Here is a 17,602-nt window from a genome sequence, read left to right on the forward strand (position 1 = left end):
AATGGAGCTTAAATCACTAACACTGACAGACACAACTAGGGCTCCAAAACGTAAACAAGTTTCAGTCTTGGGAGTTGAAGTTACAGTGTGACCACCGAAAAAACGAAGTTGCGCTTTCAGCTCTTGAACCTTCGTATTTTCAAAGTGGCAGGTTAAAAAATGGTTACTCTTTTATTTCTCTCCTGCAGGTAGGATCAATGTTGCACTTACTTATCGCAGGCATCCACCCACCCCACCCCTGTCCGTCAGTCCCTCCCTCCCTCCCCCTCGCTCTCTCTCTCTGTGTTTCTGCATCTCTGTCTCCTCTCAGTCTCTGTCTCTGTCTCTCTCTTCCCTCCCCTCCCTCGGTTTTTCACCACAAGGTTTCTCTGTGTAGCCCTGCCTGCCCTGGAACTCACTCTAACTCACAGAGCTCCTTCCTCCTCTGCCTCTCAAGTGCTGGCTTTTCCTTCTGTTTTAACTAAGAGATGCAAGGCACTCTGGGTTGATGTTAATAACAGGGAGGCAGCAGTGGCTCTCTCCCACTGATGAGCCACAAAAATAAATGGTACAATCAAATCTCCACGCAGCCATAAACAAACAATACAATCCATTAAGCTACCCTCTCAACTGAGCTGGCAGTAAATGAGTAAGTAATTTAGAGAAATAAATGTAATTGATATGTGGGGTTGAAATCTATAAAAGCTAGTTTAAAAATGAGCAAAGTACATGAGAATTGAAGAGTCTGGAATTGTTGAGCTGTGATTTTATTTTCTTAAGTTATAGTTTTAGTTTATCTAGTGGGGTACGCCATGTTTATTATATTAAAATTGTTCTCCATTGCAAATACAGTGAGCACTTACCTTTCTATTTACACAACACAAAGGAAAAGCATGAATTCATTGAATTCCAAAGTGGTTTAAAATGATTAAGTGTCGAATTAAAGCTGACTATTGCATGTATAATAACTAGTATTTAGAGCTTGATAAGCATTTATAGAAAACACATTTCAGCTAAACAGCCATCTCCTGAAACTAGGCAAGACTTCCAATGGAGGGCCTGGGACACCAACCCAGCCACAAAACCGTCCACCCACAATCTGTCCTGCCTACAAGAGTGCAAGTGTAAAGATGAGCAGAATTTGATGGAAAGGCCAAGCAATGACTGGTCCACACCATGATCGAGCCCCACCCCTGACATTATTAATGATATTCTGCTATACTTGCAGACAGGAGCCTAGCATAATTGCCATCTGAGAGACTTCACCCAGCAATCGAAGGAAACAGATGCTGAGGCTCATAGCCAAACATCAGGTGGAGCTTGGGGAATTTGGTGGAAGAGTGGGAGGAAAGATTGAAGGAGCCAGAGAGGTCATGGGCAGCACAAGAAAACCTACAGAATCAATGAACCTGGGCCCATAGGCGCTCACAGAGACCAAACCACCAAATAATCCACTAAATGCATGGGACAGATGTGCAGCCTGGCCTTCAGTGGATTCCTAGCAGCGGGAGCAGGGCCCGTCTGACTGTTGCCTGCCTTTGGCTCCCATTCCCCTTATTCGGCTGCCTTGTCTATTCACAATAGAAGAGCACCTAGTTTTACTGCAACTTGATATGCCAAGGCATATGCCAAGGTGGGCTGGTATCTGTGGTAGTCTTCCCATCTCTGAGGAGAAAGGGAGGAAGGGTGGATGTTGGGGAGGGGAGGGGAAAGGAAGGGGCTGGGAGGAGAGGAGAGGAAGCTACGACTGTGATGTAAATAAATGAATTAATTAATTAATAAAAAATAAAAACAGTTCAGATATACTGAGCTAAATTAGAAGCGCCAAACAGAAAATTTCCAGAACTTTTCAATTATTTAATGCTGTCTTGCATGAAAAAAAATAATAAATTTAACTTACATTCTAATTCAGTGCTTTACTGAGAACCTTCAAGCTATTAAATGTCCAAGATTCCTTTATGGTCTCTATAAAGACTGACCTAAATACTTCCAGGAGTACTAACTTCTGCTCTCTTGCATAGACAGTACTATACTATGAGTTAGTGACTATACTGTCCACTAAAAAACATTAAAAAGCACTGCCCTAAATAAATCTGCAACAACCATGAATTCCAACAAATGTATTAATTGTCCTGGAAATACCATGTGGCTCCCACTTCTGGAGATGATTTTCCTCCAAATCATTTAATCGCCATTTTGTGTTTTCCTAAGAATTTCATTTCTTGAGTAGGGCTGAAGGTGTCCAGCGATGGGCACACTGAGCATGTCATAAACACAGAATGAACAGAGGAGCGTGGACTGAACATGGAGCAGCCTGGACGGACTGTAACGTCCGCATGTACTGAGAGTTATCAGCACAGGCCAGGAGCTATTTTATAAAGTCGGTTATTTGAACATTTCAGTCCTTTTAGGAAGAATCCTGGCATCTGATCAAAGAAGTAATAGAAATTTCCTTTCCTCTAAAAATGTTTTGGCCAAATCATGAGCTGTGGCAAAGTGAGATTCATTTTCTGTGCATGTCTGTGGCCTTAGCAAAACGCCTACACCCTTCATCTCTTCAGAAACGAGCTGATACACTTATACAAAGCAGAGGGACAGCAAAGGACTTGACCCTGGCTTTGAACTACGAACTAGTCTGAGTCCAGGCATGGAATGATTGGTCAAATAAGGTTTCCAGAGGAAGAAACTCCTTGGATGAGCTGGGAGGATCACCAGAGGCCTTGGTTAGAAACTTGAGGGGGAGGTTCTGGGAGCATGGAGGCGGTCCTTAGCAAAGAACCCAGCCTATGCAAAACGCCAGACACAGCAGTCTTTTAAGGGAAGCAGAATGAAGGAAATCCCAGGGTGTGGAGCCCACCAGAGGGCAGGACCCAGGGGGAAGCACATGCAGGCGAGTTTCAGGTACTGCATTCAACTTTTGTTAAGAACACAAGTTTCATTCTTAAGGGTACCATGGGGCTATCGAAAGGTTTAAAGAAAAGAGTAACACCCTTCTGCATTTAGCTGCGGTTTAGAGAAATATACTGGATGAGGCCAAATGAGGAGCTGAGAGATGTCTGGGAAGTAGCTGAGGCCGCCCTGGCAAGGCAGGAGGGCCGTGAGGAGCAAGGAGACCGCGGGCCAGGGTCGGAGGGGGAGGCAGGCGCATGTCCTTGAGGGAGGCAGCCCTCATGGAACTCTCTACACCTCTCCAAACCTAGAAGACAACTCCCAAATTATCCGATCCCCTGGCCAAGTATCCTTACTGAACTGTTAGGTCTTTAAAAATTATAACCAGCAACTACACCAGGGTTTCTGAAGACAATGGCTTCTTGACCCAAGCCACCATAAATAAAGTCCAAATGGAACTCAGCACCACCCTGAAGGGACTCTAACGTCACACTGTTGGGGAAGTTCACCAAGATGGCTTCAGAGTCGACCAACTTCACACAGCACATTTAAAAAAAAAAAAAAAAAAGACACATCTATTCAGCGTCATGACCAGAGTATTACATATAGTAATCAACAGCACGGGTGAAAAAAAGGTCTACAGTAAAACCCTTTGTTGGAATGCTTTCCACTTTCCACAGAACAGAAACTGAAATAACCTGTTAGACAGTTAGTCACAAACACAGTCCTGGAGTTCTTTTTGCCCATACACATGAGTGTTGTCTAAAAACATGTCTTCTTTTAACAGCAAAAGGTCATCCAAGCAACGTTACAATGTGCTTATAGAATGGTGTTGGCACACCCTATGAAATATCAAAATTGAATATGGTGTCAGATAAAATAACAGATGGGAATGAAGCTTGTGTATCATCCATTATCATGTGTAATCAATAAACGATTTAATTCTCTTGAAAAAAAAATTATAACCAGCCAGGCAATGGTGGCACATGCCTTTAATCCCAGCACTTGGGAGACAGAGGCAGGCGGACTGCTGTGAGTTTGAGGCCAGCCTGATCTACAGTGAGTTTTGGGATAGCCAGGGCTACACAGAGAAAACCTGTCTTGAGAAACCAAAAAAGAAAAGTACTGGTTTATAAGATTACTTCTGCTTACTAATTTTGTCAAAAATATTCTCCTCCGACTTATATCTTCCTGTTTTTAAATATAGAGCTGTCCCACTAAGCACTTTTTCTTTTTTAACTTCATGTTTTGGGTACATTGACATCTTTTCAGCACTAAAATCAATTTTAATTATTCTTACTTGCTCTGTGCTTTTTTACTTCTTCAGCTGAATTTTCATAGTAATTTTATGTTACTTTAAAGCAGCAAGACTGGTGACTAATCTTTGTTTTTGCCTCTTCTTTAAGGTTTCTTCTTCTTCTTCTTCTTCTTCTTCTTCTTCTTCTTCTTCTTCTTCTTCTTCTTCTTCTTCCTTTTTTTTTTTTTGTTTGTTTGTTTGTTTTTTCTTTTAGAGACATTGATGTTTCAAATCCCTGCACAAAGGAGTTAAAAATATGGGCTATTCCCCATACTTGTAAACAAATAGTATTCTAAAAAACCTTAGTGGTTTTAAAGTAAGAAATCATTTTAACCCCTAAAAATTTGGTGTGTTGAAATATATGTTTACATTTCCCAGGCTGATGATAAAAAAGACCAGTAACCCTATCAGCTCTGCGTCAGACAATGCATGCGCATGCTACAGCAGCTTCCACCACCCCATTGTTCACATTTGTGAAACAGAAACTCAGTGAACCGTGAGTGATTTGTTCAAGGTCACAAAACCAGTAAAATGCAGTCTGGAATTAGAACCCATGTCTTTCTGACTTAAAAACAGCAAACAAACATCCCCAAACAGCAGTCACTAGATGAAGCTGTTTCTTTTATTGAATATAAAGTTAACACTTTCTGCAGCAGCAGCTTAAGTTCTTGCTTCCAGGGCAAGAAAGGAAACGCAGGCAAAGCAAGCGAACTCCTTTGCCTTTACTCAGGTTGAGACTGGGAAAGTGGGGGAGGCTTTGGGTGACCCTGGTCTCTGTCTTAGAGCCTCTCTCCCAGCTCTGTCCCTGTCACTCCTCCTAGAGTTTCTTCTCAGACCTCTATGACCTCATGCTCTCCCAATCACAACTTATTGTGCCCACCAGACGCTCCTCCTTAGGACCTGGGCTAACTCACAGTATTTATTGTGAGTGACAGACACATTACGTAGGTTGTCGCAATAGACTGCACACCTGCTAAGCTAAGCATCTCCAGTGCGTCAGTGTGCAGCCATAGCATGTAGCTTCTGACGTGGTGTGTCCATTAAAACCATAGCTCAATCTAGAGTTTAACATTTAGTTCAGTGTTGCTTTGTTGAGGATGTGGAGACGTGGGGGCTGCCATATGGCCTCAGAGGCAGGGCAGCTCAGCCTGCTGCAGGGTTAGCTGTTTTCGGGCTCTCCTCTTCTCCTTGGGAAGCCACAGATGCTCCCAGCGTGCTTTGGTTTCAGGGCCTGCTTTCCTTCGTGTGCTGGCAAGACAAGGCTCCCCAGCAGCACGTATGGTTCACTTGTTAAGTCAGGCAGGTACATGCAAGTCAGACATTGGCTGTGTACAGACCGTTGTCTGACAAGACTTGTGGAACATTCTGTAACCGAGCTTGGCGCCACATATCCTCAAGGCCATCTAGGGTGAAGTGATAGGAGGCAGCTCTGGGAGAGGTGAAGTTAAATAGCATTCATTCAGAAATACAGCACTCAGCCACTTCTTAGCATCATTGGGTTATAAAGGAATGGATTTGATTTGAAATACAAGGATCAGGAAAGAGGTGGGTGTGCAGGGACTGACAGCTGCTCTTTACGAACCTAGGAACTACCCAAGGCTTCAAGAGACATGCTGACACAAGTCAGCGGAAGCTAGACATTAAATATATGACATAAGCAAGTAGAAAGTATTTCTTAGACTATGAAAAGATAAGTATTGTGTAATTTTAAAAATAGTTGTTGGGGCTAGGCTTCATGTACGCCTAAATGTAAGAACTCACTTCACAGATGGTTTACCTGGGTTGGGACACTCTGCCCTGAGCCACATCCCAGCCTTCGGGCCTAACTCCCTTGAGCCTATTCTGAGCCCACAGACCTGAAGGAATCCAGCTCTCCAGTTCCATTTTCCTTATAGAATACAGTCTAGGCATGGTTAAAGTGCTTGGGCTAAATGCATATTAACCATGAATTCTAAATATTTATTCATGCTACAAATAAATTTAATTCTAAAAACCAAAACAGGAAGGCTAACATTTTAAAAGCCAATCTTTTGTTTCTACCCACTACGCAATGCCTCTCCTACCCCATGCCTGCTGGTAAGTGGGGGACGGTGCTTTCTACCTGCTCTTTGGACAGCTGGGAGAATTCCCTCTCAATACTGTGATGATCTTTATTTCAGGCCTTTAGTCTTTAAGACCACTTTTCTTTCTTTATCTCCCTTTGAGCTCTGCTGTTTTCCAAGAAAGTATCAAGTTGCAGATTTTTAGCAGGGGCTCAAGGTACAGGGCTACATGTGGTGACCACTTGAATGTCCTTAAGTCTGATAAACAAATTGCCATTTATTCATTGAACTTTGCTACGTGGCCTGTTCTCCAAATCCTACTCAGCAGTCTGTGGACCATTTTCCTCTTTACCCCAAGAATGTGGGTAAATTCAGGGCATGGGAGTTCAACAAATGAATGCATTTAGTTTTGCTTGTTACAACCCACTTTCTAGTTACCTAAAATGTCCTCTTAGAAGAAAGAATACTGTTGTTTGTAAAGTTATGCTTTTCACACAAAGTCAAATTTTAACAGAATTCAAGATCACTTCATTTGCAGTGATAAATCATAATTTTTGTGTTCTTATTATTTGGCAAATTAAACAGTACTAAATAAACTTTTATTTAGATGATTACTTTATTACAACTTTAACTTTAATATTAAAGATGTATTTTGTTATAGGATGTTATACAGATGCCAATGCTGTTAACTTTAGCAATTTACAGAAATCTTGGTATTATATAACCATATGTAATGTCAGTCAGTCATGCATTTTTTTTACAAATATTTACTGGATGCCAACTCTTAAATATCCAAGGTTAGGATGTAGAACTCTTGCACAGAAAGCAGGTGGCTTGGGTCTCTACAGGCAGCATTAGGTGGGATAGTCATTTAGGAGGAGGGAAAAGAAGAAGGGAGAAAAGAAGAAAGGGACGGAAGAGGCAGGGGAGGCAGGCAGGGGAGGCCTGGGAGCCTTCTATTAGCTAGCTGCTGCCCTCCCCAGCTCAGAAGGAAGAACAAATGGACTTTCCAATTTAGACATTTTACTTTAACTTTGAAATACTACTCTTTTCACATAATTCTTGATTTTATCGAGGATTCTGTGTTTCTGACAGAACATGATGGTGCACATGCGTAATTCCAGAACTCAGGAAACTGAAGCAGGAGGATTCCGAGTTGGAGGTTAGCCTCTTCGGCCTCTGAGACTCTTTCTAAAACACCAAGATCAACTAAATAGAAAAAAGCCTATGCTTTAGGCTAGTTTTTTTGGGGGGGTGAGGTGGGCTAAGGTCTATCCTGGGGCATGCTAGGCACATTATCTACCATAAGCAACACCTTCAACCCTCAAATTATTATTATTTTTTTTTAAATTGATTCATCACAAAGTATACTATAAATGTTTACCAAAGCTGGGTTAACTGGAGAGTGCCGTATCTGATGCCATTAAGATTCAGTAGCTGGTCAAGATAAAGCTTCTCTCACTGACTCTGTGAGCACCTGTGTAAACATTCCTGCTAATGCATCCGACACCACATGTTAGTAGGCTAGTCTTTTGGAGTTTTTGTTTTTTGGGATTGGGATTTAGCCCAGGCTATCTTCAAACCTGCTATGTAGCCTAGGATGCTCATGAATTTTTGATCCTCCTGTCCTGAAATCCCAAGGGCTACTGTTCTAGGCTTAAAAAATAATTATGCCTGTCCATGTCGCCTTGAGAAAAACCACAGTAGTAGATGGGTATTTTTCTTTAAAAATATGTTTGCTTAGTCCGTGTGCCTCAAAGCACAGTACCGTCGGCTTCTGAATGCCAGAGAAATAAACTGCATAACTCCATTATGATTATATAGCGTACACTCCAGCTTTTGGTGCCTCGTGGTTTACTTTTATAAGAATGATAAAAGCATGTTGGCAGTTTTTGAAATCAGTAGTCTTCTATTTTGTAAAAGCCTATCGATCAGTTGAACTGCAATGTCCTGGGAACCCAAGGGAAGCTACCAGAGAAGCTGCAAGGGCCCGCCTGTCACTCAGTGGTCAGCGCTGGCTTAGCATGCAAGGTTCAACCCCCAGCACCACAAAAGACTCGAAGTTTCACTCAAGACCACAGCAAATAGCCTCTCCCTGTACTCAGGTAAGAAACCATAATGAAACTCACAGGGTCACACACAGGAAGACATGGAAGCAGGACGGGACTCGCTGAAAAGAAGGGCTCCAGTGGGGGAAGGAAGGGGCGAGGGAGGGAGACTGAGGGAGGAGTGGGTATGTGTGTGTGTGTCAAAGGACTAAAACTCATTATAGAAATGCATAAAACTCACACAACAAAAATTTTAAAAATAGCCGGGTGTGGTGGCGCACACCTTTAATCCCAGCACTGGGGAGGCAGAGGCAGGTGGATCACTGTGAGTTCCAGGCCAGCCTGGTCTACAAAGTTGAGTCCAGGACAGCCAAGGCTGCACAGAGAAACCCTGTCTCGAAAAACAAAACAAAACAAAACAAAAACAGTGTTTCCTCTCTATGAGTTAGAACTTGTTTTATGTAAGCAAACCCAAATACATTAAACAATTTAAATAATAGTAACCTGTGCCCCACAAACACACAATTAGAACTTTAAAATGTTAAGATAGTATAGGCTAACTTTACGAACTGACGGGTTAAAAAACAATTCTAAAGTTCAAAAGATGGGGCGGGCAGAGGTTGGGGAAAGAGCAAGGCAGGCAAAGCCACAGAGTGCAGTTCAAATGGGTCACCCTCAACTTTTTAACTTTCTCTAAGAACAAAACACAAGCCTAGCAACACTCCAGCCAATCAAAAAGCAGACAAACAAGTAGGGCTCAACTGCTCCAGATGCTAATGAGGTCCAACCTTCAGGTTTTTTTTCTTTTAAATTATATAGTGTCAGATGTCAGAGCAGAACATAACAACTTATAAAACAGGATACATTGTCCCAGGTTGAAAGTAACTGATAAAAATCTCTTCATCAACTCTTGACAAAATACATTAATATCATACTAATAATTTACTTCATCTTTGTATAGCATATATAATATACATTAAAACTGCTACTACTACATTTTAAATAAAAATGTAAAATTTATGTAAAATTTTCTTAGTATAGAATGAAAATAAAGAGTACAAGTCTCTATAAGAAAACATTCTTTTCTTCTTAAATTCCCTAACAATTTCCAAAATTCATAGCGGGGCTTGAATAAGAAAAGGTAATAGTCTTTACGCAACAATAACAGACAACCAGATACAAACATGAGCGTGAAAGGGAATGAAGAGAACTGAAGGCAGCTTGGTTCTGGCACTTTCCTTGCTATTTCATCAGCACACATCTTTCTTGGAGACACTGTCTGAGGATTCTGAGGTGATTTTCAAAGTGCTCAAAGCTTTCAACGTCACTATCATGAATAGGTCAGACCTCAGCATTGTACACAGGCTAATTTACAATACAGACAGAAACACAAACAGAAGTTAACAGTTTCTCTCAAAGCCTTGCTTTGTCTTGCCAAATTTAGAAAGGAATCTAAAGCAATTTCCAGTGACAATCTTCAAGAGCTATGTTTAGTTTTCTCTTTATTTTTGTATATGCACCCACATGTGCATGATGTGTGTTGTGGGCGTATGTGCCATGGTGTGGGTGTGCAGGTCAGAGGCTAATTTTGTAGATTCAGTTCTTGTCCTGCTACCTGGACACAGGTGTTGGGGTCCTGGTGGGGGTGGTGATGGCTACCCAGCTTGCAATACGAATGCTTTTACCCAATGAGCCACTTCACTGGCCCTCAGTTTCTCTTGAAGTACCGTAAGTCCTTTGCTGGGGGGTCACGGCTGGTCAGAGAGCACATGCCTGGCACGTATGACACCCTACGCACGGCTCCTCACCCCACCCCTGGCAATTGCTAGTTTTAGTTCCCTAAACTGCACTATTTTCGGCAGACTGGCTTGACTTGGTGTGCTCATCCATTATTTCCTAAATTTGTCAGACATGTTAAAACACAGGTTTGCTAATAATAGTGCAGGCTGCAGTTTAAAAAATTGCATGTGTTATTTTCCTTTGATACAGTATGCTACATAGCCCCCAAAGGGTGGGGGGAAACATAAACATTTGGAAACACTAGCTTTAGCTTTAATTTACAAGCTGACATATCTTTATATCACCCTTCTCTGTGGCTGTCACTGAGAACTAGGCCATGTTAAATTAATAAAGAAAAAAAAAGATAGCATTACTATATCGTTTGGGAAAGAGAGGATCTATGTGAAACTCAGTCTTCTATGGGCTACTAAACCTTACTAATTTATTTCATTTAAACATTGCCAAAAGTTTGGGCAATGCTGCTCCAATTTATGACATATTCAACAACTGTTAGGGAAATATATTATAGGTTCGTTGCTTCTTCCAGTTTCTCTTCTTTGAGAATAAGATAAATAGCCTTTTTACTTTCTTGTCTTCTTCAGGTAGGGTCTCACTGGGTCGTTTGCTGGCCTCAAACTCGCCTCCCTTTCTCCTCAGCCTCAGTTTCTCAAGCACCGGGGTCACAGGTGTGGGACATCTGAGATGCCATCAGGCTCTCGTCCTCTTTTGATTTCCTACAGTGACCTGCGCACGGGAGATGTTTTGCTCCTTTGGGGCTGCCTGGGCTGAAGCTTTCAGTTACAAAGGCAGAGGGGTGCAGAGGCACAGCTGAGAGCACGGGTCCATGCTATGCTGGAAAGATGGTGGCTGCTGCGGTGCTTGGATTAAGTGCCAGCTTACACTGGATGATGACCAGAGTGTGTTCTAACACTGGATGCCACAGGTAAACAGAAACTATATTTTATCATTTCAGACTTGGTAATATTCAGAGGACAGCTAAAATATCTGCAGTTATTAGGGACCAGGCACTGTTTCCCTGCAATCGCTGACAGACGATGTCTTGGTTGTTTAACTATATTTTCATTGCCTCATATGTATGTATGTACATGCACACAGGCACATGCAGAGGTCAGAAGACAACCGGCAGGAGTCAGTTCTCTCCTGCCGGCACATGGGTCCTGAGGATGTAACTCAGATTGTCAGGGTCGGTGACAAGTGCCTTTGCCCACTAAGCCATCTCACCAGCCCTATGCACAGTTTTAAGGCATGGGCACAAAGAGTTAATACATCTCTTTTGTCTGCACTGAGAGTACATTGTATTTCAGATAAAAGCATTTGAGGGATTATGTTTGTGAACATACTTTATCTTGCTTTGAACTAGTTGCCACATATATGTAGGAATCTAAAATACATTTCTCAATGTGTTACAGGTGCTGCATACAAAACTCTAGGGAGAAATCAATGGGGTTGAGTCTTATAAGAATAATCAAATGAGTGCAATTGCTTTTAGTGTAAATAAATGCAACATTGTATATAAAAGGAAAACAGTGATGAAGATTTAAATTAGCAAATAATTATCAATGTCATTTTACAGATTTAAAATGAGACAATACTATAGTCTCTAAGCATGGCATTGCCTATTCAAAACTGTAAGAGAATTCAGAGTGAGTGTTTTGGTAGAATTAAATCTAATGAGCACAAAAGTAGACACAAACGCATACACACTCACATAATTGCACCACTTGATGTGATCCTTGTACTTTTAAAGATAGTTATGTGAAAAAATTGCATGTTGACTATAGATATAGAATTTTACTGTACCCTAATTCATTTAAAAAAATAATCTCAGATAGAATCTAGTAAATAAGTTAAAATGACATAAATGTCAGAGAATCTACATTCCAAAGTAAGTATATTATACTCAGACAAAAAACCTTTGGTCTGCCTCCCTGGGAGACACTTCCCTTGCACTTGAAAATTCTAACCAGAGGCTGGGGAGATGGCTCCATGGGTAAAGTACATGCTACGCAAATGGCAGGACCAGAGTCTGGATTCCTAGCACCCACATAAATGCCAAGGAGACGTGATGGCCTGTCTGTAATTCCTGCACTTAGGAGGCAGAGATGGGATCCCTGTGATGAGCTGGCCAGGTAGACCAGGCCAGCTGGCAAGCACTGGCTTCGTGAGGGAGCCTGCCTAAATATATAAGGTGGAGAGCAATGGGGAAGACACCTATTGTCAGCCTCTGGCCTCTATGTACACCTGTATGTACATGTGTGCCCACACACCAGTGGATGTGCGCACGTGCGCGCGCACACACACACCAAAAGAGAGAAAAGAAAGGAAAAGGAAACAAAACGCTACAGGAAGCGTGTTGATCCGGTGTCTAAGCAGACAGTAGTTTTGAAGGGGACATATAGTCTCCTCCTCCTCTGACAGCAGGATAGGCAACTAATGACCAGGGAAGAGTCAGGAAAAAATACTCTTAAGTATCCCCAACAGTACCACCATCACAGATGAGGTTGAAAACAGGTTCTGGTGGTTTGAATAGGTATGCCCCCCCACCCTCCCAAAATGCTTGGCCTATAGGGCACAGCATGATTAGTGGGTGTGGCCTTGTTAGAAGAAGTGCATCTCTGTGGAGGTGGCTTTGAAGTCTTAGATGGTCAAGTTAGGCTTAGTGTGGCAGTCTCTTGCTGCCTGCGGATCAAGATGGAGAGCTCTCAGCTCCTTCTCCAGCACCGTGTCCACCTGCACGCCACCATGCTTCCCGCCATGATGATAATGGACTCAACCTCTGAAACTGTAAGCCAGCCCCAATTAAATATTCTCCTTTTTAAGAGTTGCTGTGATCATGGCATCTCTTCACAGCAACGAAACCCTACTAAGACACAGGTCTAATTAGTGTTTTTGATTCATGTCATAAAACATCTAAAAATAGTCTATAAAAATATGATTTTAGAAGACCAAACTAGAAAATAACAAAAGTTCAGTTATAAACAACAACAATCACAAAAATGAAACCAAACCAAAACACACTACAGAGATGGCTCAGAGGTTAAGAACACTTGTGACTCTTGCAGAGGACACAAGTTTAGTTCCTAGCAGCCACATGGTGGTTTACAACTGTAATCTCAGCTCCAGGGGAATCTGATGCCCTCTTCTGGCTTTCATGGGTACTGTATGCACATACATGGTTCGTAGACACACATGCAGGCAAACTACCTAAGTATGTAAATATTTATATCTTAAAGCAAAAACAGAAGTTGTTGGAAGTCAAAATTATCAACAGGAGGAATCCAGGGAGACAATGAATACTAAATATGGTAGCTATGGCCCACTGGTGACCTGCAGCAGCGGCATGGGAAATAAATGGCAGAAGTCTGGCACTCAAAGCTGTAGTCCAGAGACCCACCAGACAGTCAATCCACACGAGACCACACTGACTGAATCATGGCCCAGGAAAAATGCCTAATCTACAAAAGAAGACAGGGGAAATATGCCTGTATTAACTTCTATTCTTGTTGGAACAAAATCTCCCTGAACATTAATATCTATATATATATATATTATATATGAAGAGTTGGATCCTGAATTTCCCTACTATTTACATGATTTTAAAACAAACAAAACAAACCCACCACCACCACCGCCGCCGCTGCCATCACCACCTCGCCGCCATCACCACCACCACCACCAAAGCCTGAGGCAACAGGGGCTGGAGAGATGGCTCAGTGGTTAAAGGCACTGGCTGCTCTGGAGATGATATGGGTTCAATTCCAAGGCCCCACATGGTGGCTCACAACTGTCTTTGACTCTGGTTCCAGGGGATCAAGTGCTCTCTTTCATCTTCCACAGGCACCAGACAATCAAGTGGTGCACAGACACAAGAGGAAGCAAAAACATTCATATACATAACATTTAAAAGACCAAACAAACAACAAAACCAAAGCAATGATTTAGTTCATATATAGTCTGGCTCTAACCACCACACTTTAGTCAGAAATGAATGCAAAACTCTCTGGCTTTGTTTTCTTAAGACAAGGTCTCATGCAGCCCTGGTTGGCCTGGACCTCACTGTGTAGACCAGGCTGGGGGATGAGATTAAAGGTTCCCAGAATGAAAAGGCATGGCACCCACAAAGGAAAACCAAAGCCAGAAAGTAATGCACTTGTATAGTCAAAGCCTGGAAAGATAACGGAGATATTTTTAGTTTGGAGAATAAGAGACTACCTTTCAAGAAAGTAAAGGAGAGACACATTTTATGGGATTAAAAAGTCTACCACCAGCAAATCCTCATGCAAACAGTCTCAATTCAAGGAGAAGCAAAGTGATCCCAGAAGAAAACGGGAAAAGCCTAAGGAGCAGTAAGCAGAGATGAGAGTCTTTAGATCCAAGGCTTCCTCTCCACAGGTAAGAGGCACTGTCTAGAAATCTTACATTCCTTAGTGACTCTGGCCAGCTCTCTGTACACGTGTCTTTTCCTCATTCTTGGCTTTGAGACTGGCTGGATCATACAAGACGTTTCACGTGCTCCGACACAGGGGCTTCCCCAGGACTTGGGCTCCTTTATAGTCTTCAATGCTTTAGCTTGCTTTTTGAGACAGGCTCTCACTAAGTAGCCTTGGCTGGCCTGCAGTTCACTGTGTAGGCCAGGGTAGGTGGCCTAGAACTCCTGAGATCCACCTGCCTTGGCCTTCCACTGCCCTCCTATGGTGACAAGACCTGAAGCAGGCAGGGCCTCTGCTGCTTGGGCGAGCATTCTAGCACTTACCTATGTGCCAAGCCTCTTCATGATAGGTTTTTGTTGTTTATTTTTATTTTTGCATTTTATTTTACATTTGGTTGGTTATCTGTTTCTTGTAATTGAGTCTTTCATTTTGTTTTATTTTAAAGACCGGATCTTGCTATGTAGGCCAGGGTAGTTCCAAACTTGCTATGTATCTCAGGCTGGCCTTGAACGATGATCCTCATATCTCAGCCTCCAAATGTGGGATTACATGCATTTGCCATATCTGTCCATACGTGTTCTTTATGTCTTCCAAATGCCAAGAACTTTGCTTGATCTATATATTGCAAATAGTTAAGTATTTTCTTTCAATCTATGGCTTATCCTTTCATTTTGAAGATTATAACTTCTAATTTTGGTGTGGTCCAGCTGATTAATTTTTCTTTAATGTTTCATGCTTGCTTTATTGACAAAATTTCACTCGATAGCCTGGCTGCCTTGGAACTCTGAATAGACCAGGCCGGCCTCAGAACTTCTCAGCCCTGGCTGCCTTGGAACTCTGAATAGACCAGGCTGGCCTCAGAACTTCTCCTGAGTGCTTAAAGGCAGGTGCCAGCATGCCCAGTTACTGTAATAAATCTTTCTTTCAGGGCTGGGGATACAGCTCAGTGGGAGAGCACTTGCCTAGCATGTTCAAGACCCCAAGTTCAATCCTCAGAACCACCACAAAACAACAACAACAGGAAAGAGAAGGTTTGCTTTGAGGTAGTTTTTGCTCTTCATAGATTAAATAAACTTTATTCTGCTTGAAATAGAATTGCTAAAGTGTTTCCAAAGAATGGGATTGTGGGTAGAGGGCAAATAGGGCATTCAGAACAAGCACTACACTACAGCCCCAATCTATGGCTCTTAAGCATGTCTATTATACTTGGTTGTCAGTGGGGAAATGTCAATATTCAACTTTTCATCATTATGATGAAACACCTGATAGGTTACATATGAAGAAAAGGGTGACCTAGCTCACAGAGCTGGGTGGAGCCAGGCTTGCTCTTCTTACAACAAATTCGTGGGAGAGTAACCCTATCTAGTTCCCATGCACACCCCGAAAGGTCTCTCCCACAGAACCTCACCTCTGCAGGGTTTCACAGCTCATCCTAATGCTGTTGTCATTGTCCTTAGGACCTGACAGACACACAAAGCGAATCCACAGCATGGGGAAGCGGGGAGGAAGGCCCGCAGCTCTAACTGTCACGTCTGAGGACCAAAGGTGAACCTAGAGACTTAAGGCATATTTGCACGTAAATTTCACACTCTGGCTCTCCACTACATCCATGCAGGAAAAGCCTTTCTTCCAGGGACTAAACTACACAGATATGGAGGCTGGGGATAAGAAAATACTAACACTGTTCTATATTGACTAGTGTTGGGTCATTTAAAAAGTGTCACTTTGAAGCAAGATTAGTTGACAGCAGTTTTCGGTGCATGTGTAACGCAGGCAAAGGGAACATAAACATGTTTTCCTTCTTGACGCCAAGATGAGTCTGAACGGGAACCTTGCAAACGGGAGGCAGTTAGCACCAGAGCCCTGGATGATACTGTGCTTCTTGAGGAAGTAACTTAGGAAGAACGCTTAAAGCACTTCATGCATCAATCTGACATTTTAGACCAGCTGCCACATAGCAGCTCGCAGCCATCTGTAACTCCTGTTCCAGCAAATCCCACTTTTTTGGCTTGTACAGGCACTGTATACATGTGATCCTCATACAAACATGCAGGCAAAACACTCACATAAAATAGAAATCAACAGAATCATTAAGGACAGCCATAATTTGCTCAAGGACTCAACCCCAGAAACCCAGGTCTCTCTCAAGCCAGCAAGATAATACTTTCCACAAACCACACCACACAGCACGGCCTCCCAAGCAGCGCCAAGAATCTGAACTAATTCCAGCCTTTCCTCTAAAAAGGAAAACAACCCGACCTCTTCCTATCTTGTGAGCAGCCAGCAGGAATCCAATTTTCTGCTCATGCTCCCATAGGGTTTTTTTTTAAGGGGTAGGGGAGAAGTAGGCAACAGATCCAACCCAGGGACTCACACCTACTGAGCCGCATGGCTAGCCCAACTAGATCTAGCCATACTAAGCAGTTACTAAGTGCAAGTCTGTGCAGTGCCCTTCCCTAGTATACAGAAACAGTAACTCCTAGTTGGGTGGTTTAGGAATGGGGCCTTTGGGAGATCATCAGGTCTGAGGATAGTGTTCTCAGAAGAAAGAGGACCCAGCTCTTTCTTCTGGCCACACGAGCAGTATGCAGCTAGCGGCTAGCAGAACTGAAGCTGAGAAGGCTTGGCTGGACCCCAGTTGCACTGTCACCCTGACTGGACTTTCAGTCTCCAGAGCTCTGAAAGAACTTCTGCTTTTTTCTTTTTGCAATAACTAGTCTACATTTACACAATGGAATACTGCTCAGCTATTAAAAACAAAGAAATAAAATTTGCGGGAAAATAGATAGAACTAGAAAAGATCATCCTGCCAGGCGGTGGTGGCGCACACCTTTAATCCCAGCACCTGGGAGGCAGAGGCAGGTGGATTGCTGTGAGTTTGAGGCCAGCCTGGTCTACAAAGCGAGTCCAGGACAGTCAAGGCTAGTGAGTAAGGTAACCTAGACCCAGAAAGACACACATGGTATATACTCACTTATAAGTGGATATTAGCCATATACTACAGGGTAAACATATTACAATGCACAGCCCCAAAGAAGATAAGCATCAAGGAGGCTCCAAGGGAGGATGCTTAAACCTCACTCAGAGACTTGATAGCCTATGAGCATATACAGGGGG

At 42.6% G+C, this 17,602-nt stretch overlaps 1 protein-coding gene across 1 annotated transcript in view; it reads right to left on the reverse strand.

The window, feature by feature from the left end:
- The window catches only part of Sesn1 (sestrin 1), an 89,334-nt gene that overhangs the window by 22,526 nt on the left and 49,206 nt on the right, over positions 1-17,602 (reverse strand). The gene's annotated exons all lie outside the window — the stretch shown is intronic.

This window comes from Acomys russatus, chromosome 21 (genome assembly GCF_903995435.1).
Source record: "Acomys russatus chromosome 21, mAcoRus1.1, whole genome shotgun sequence".
Lineage (NCBI taxonomy): Eukaryota > Metazoa > Chordata > Mammalia > Rodentia > Muridae > Acomys > Acomys russatus.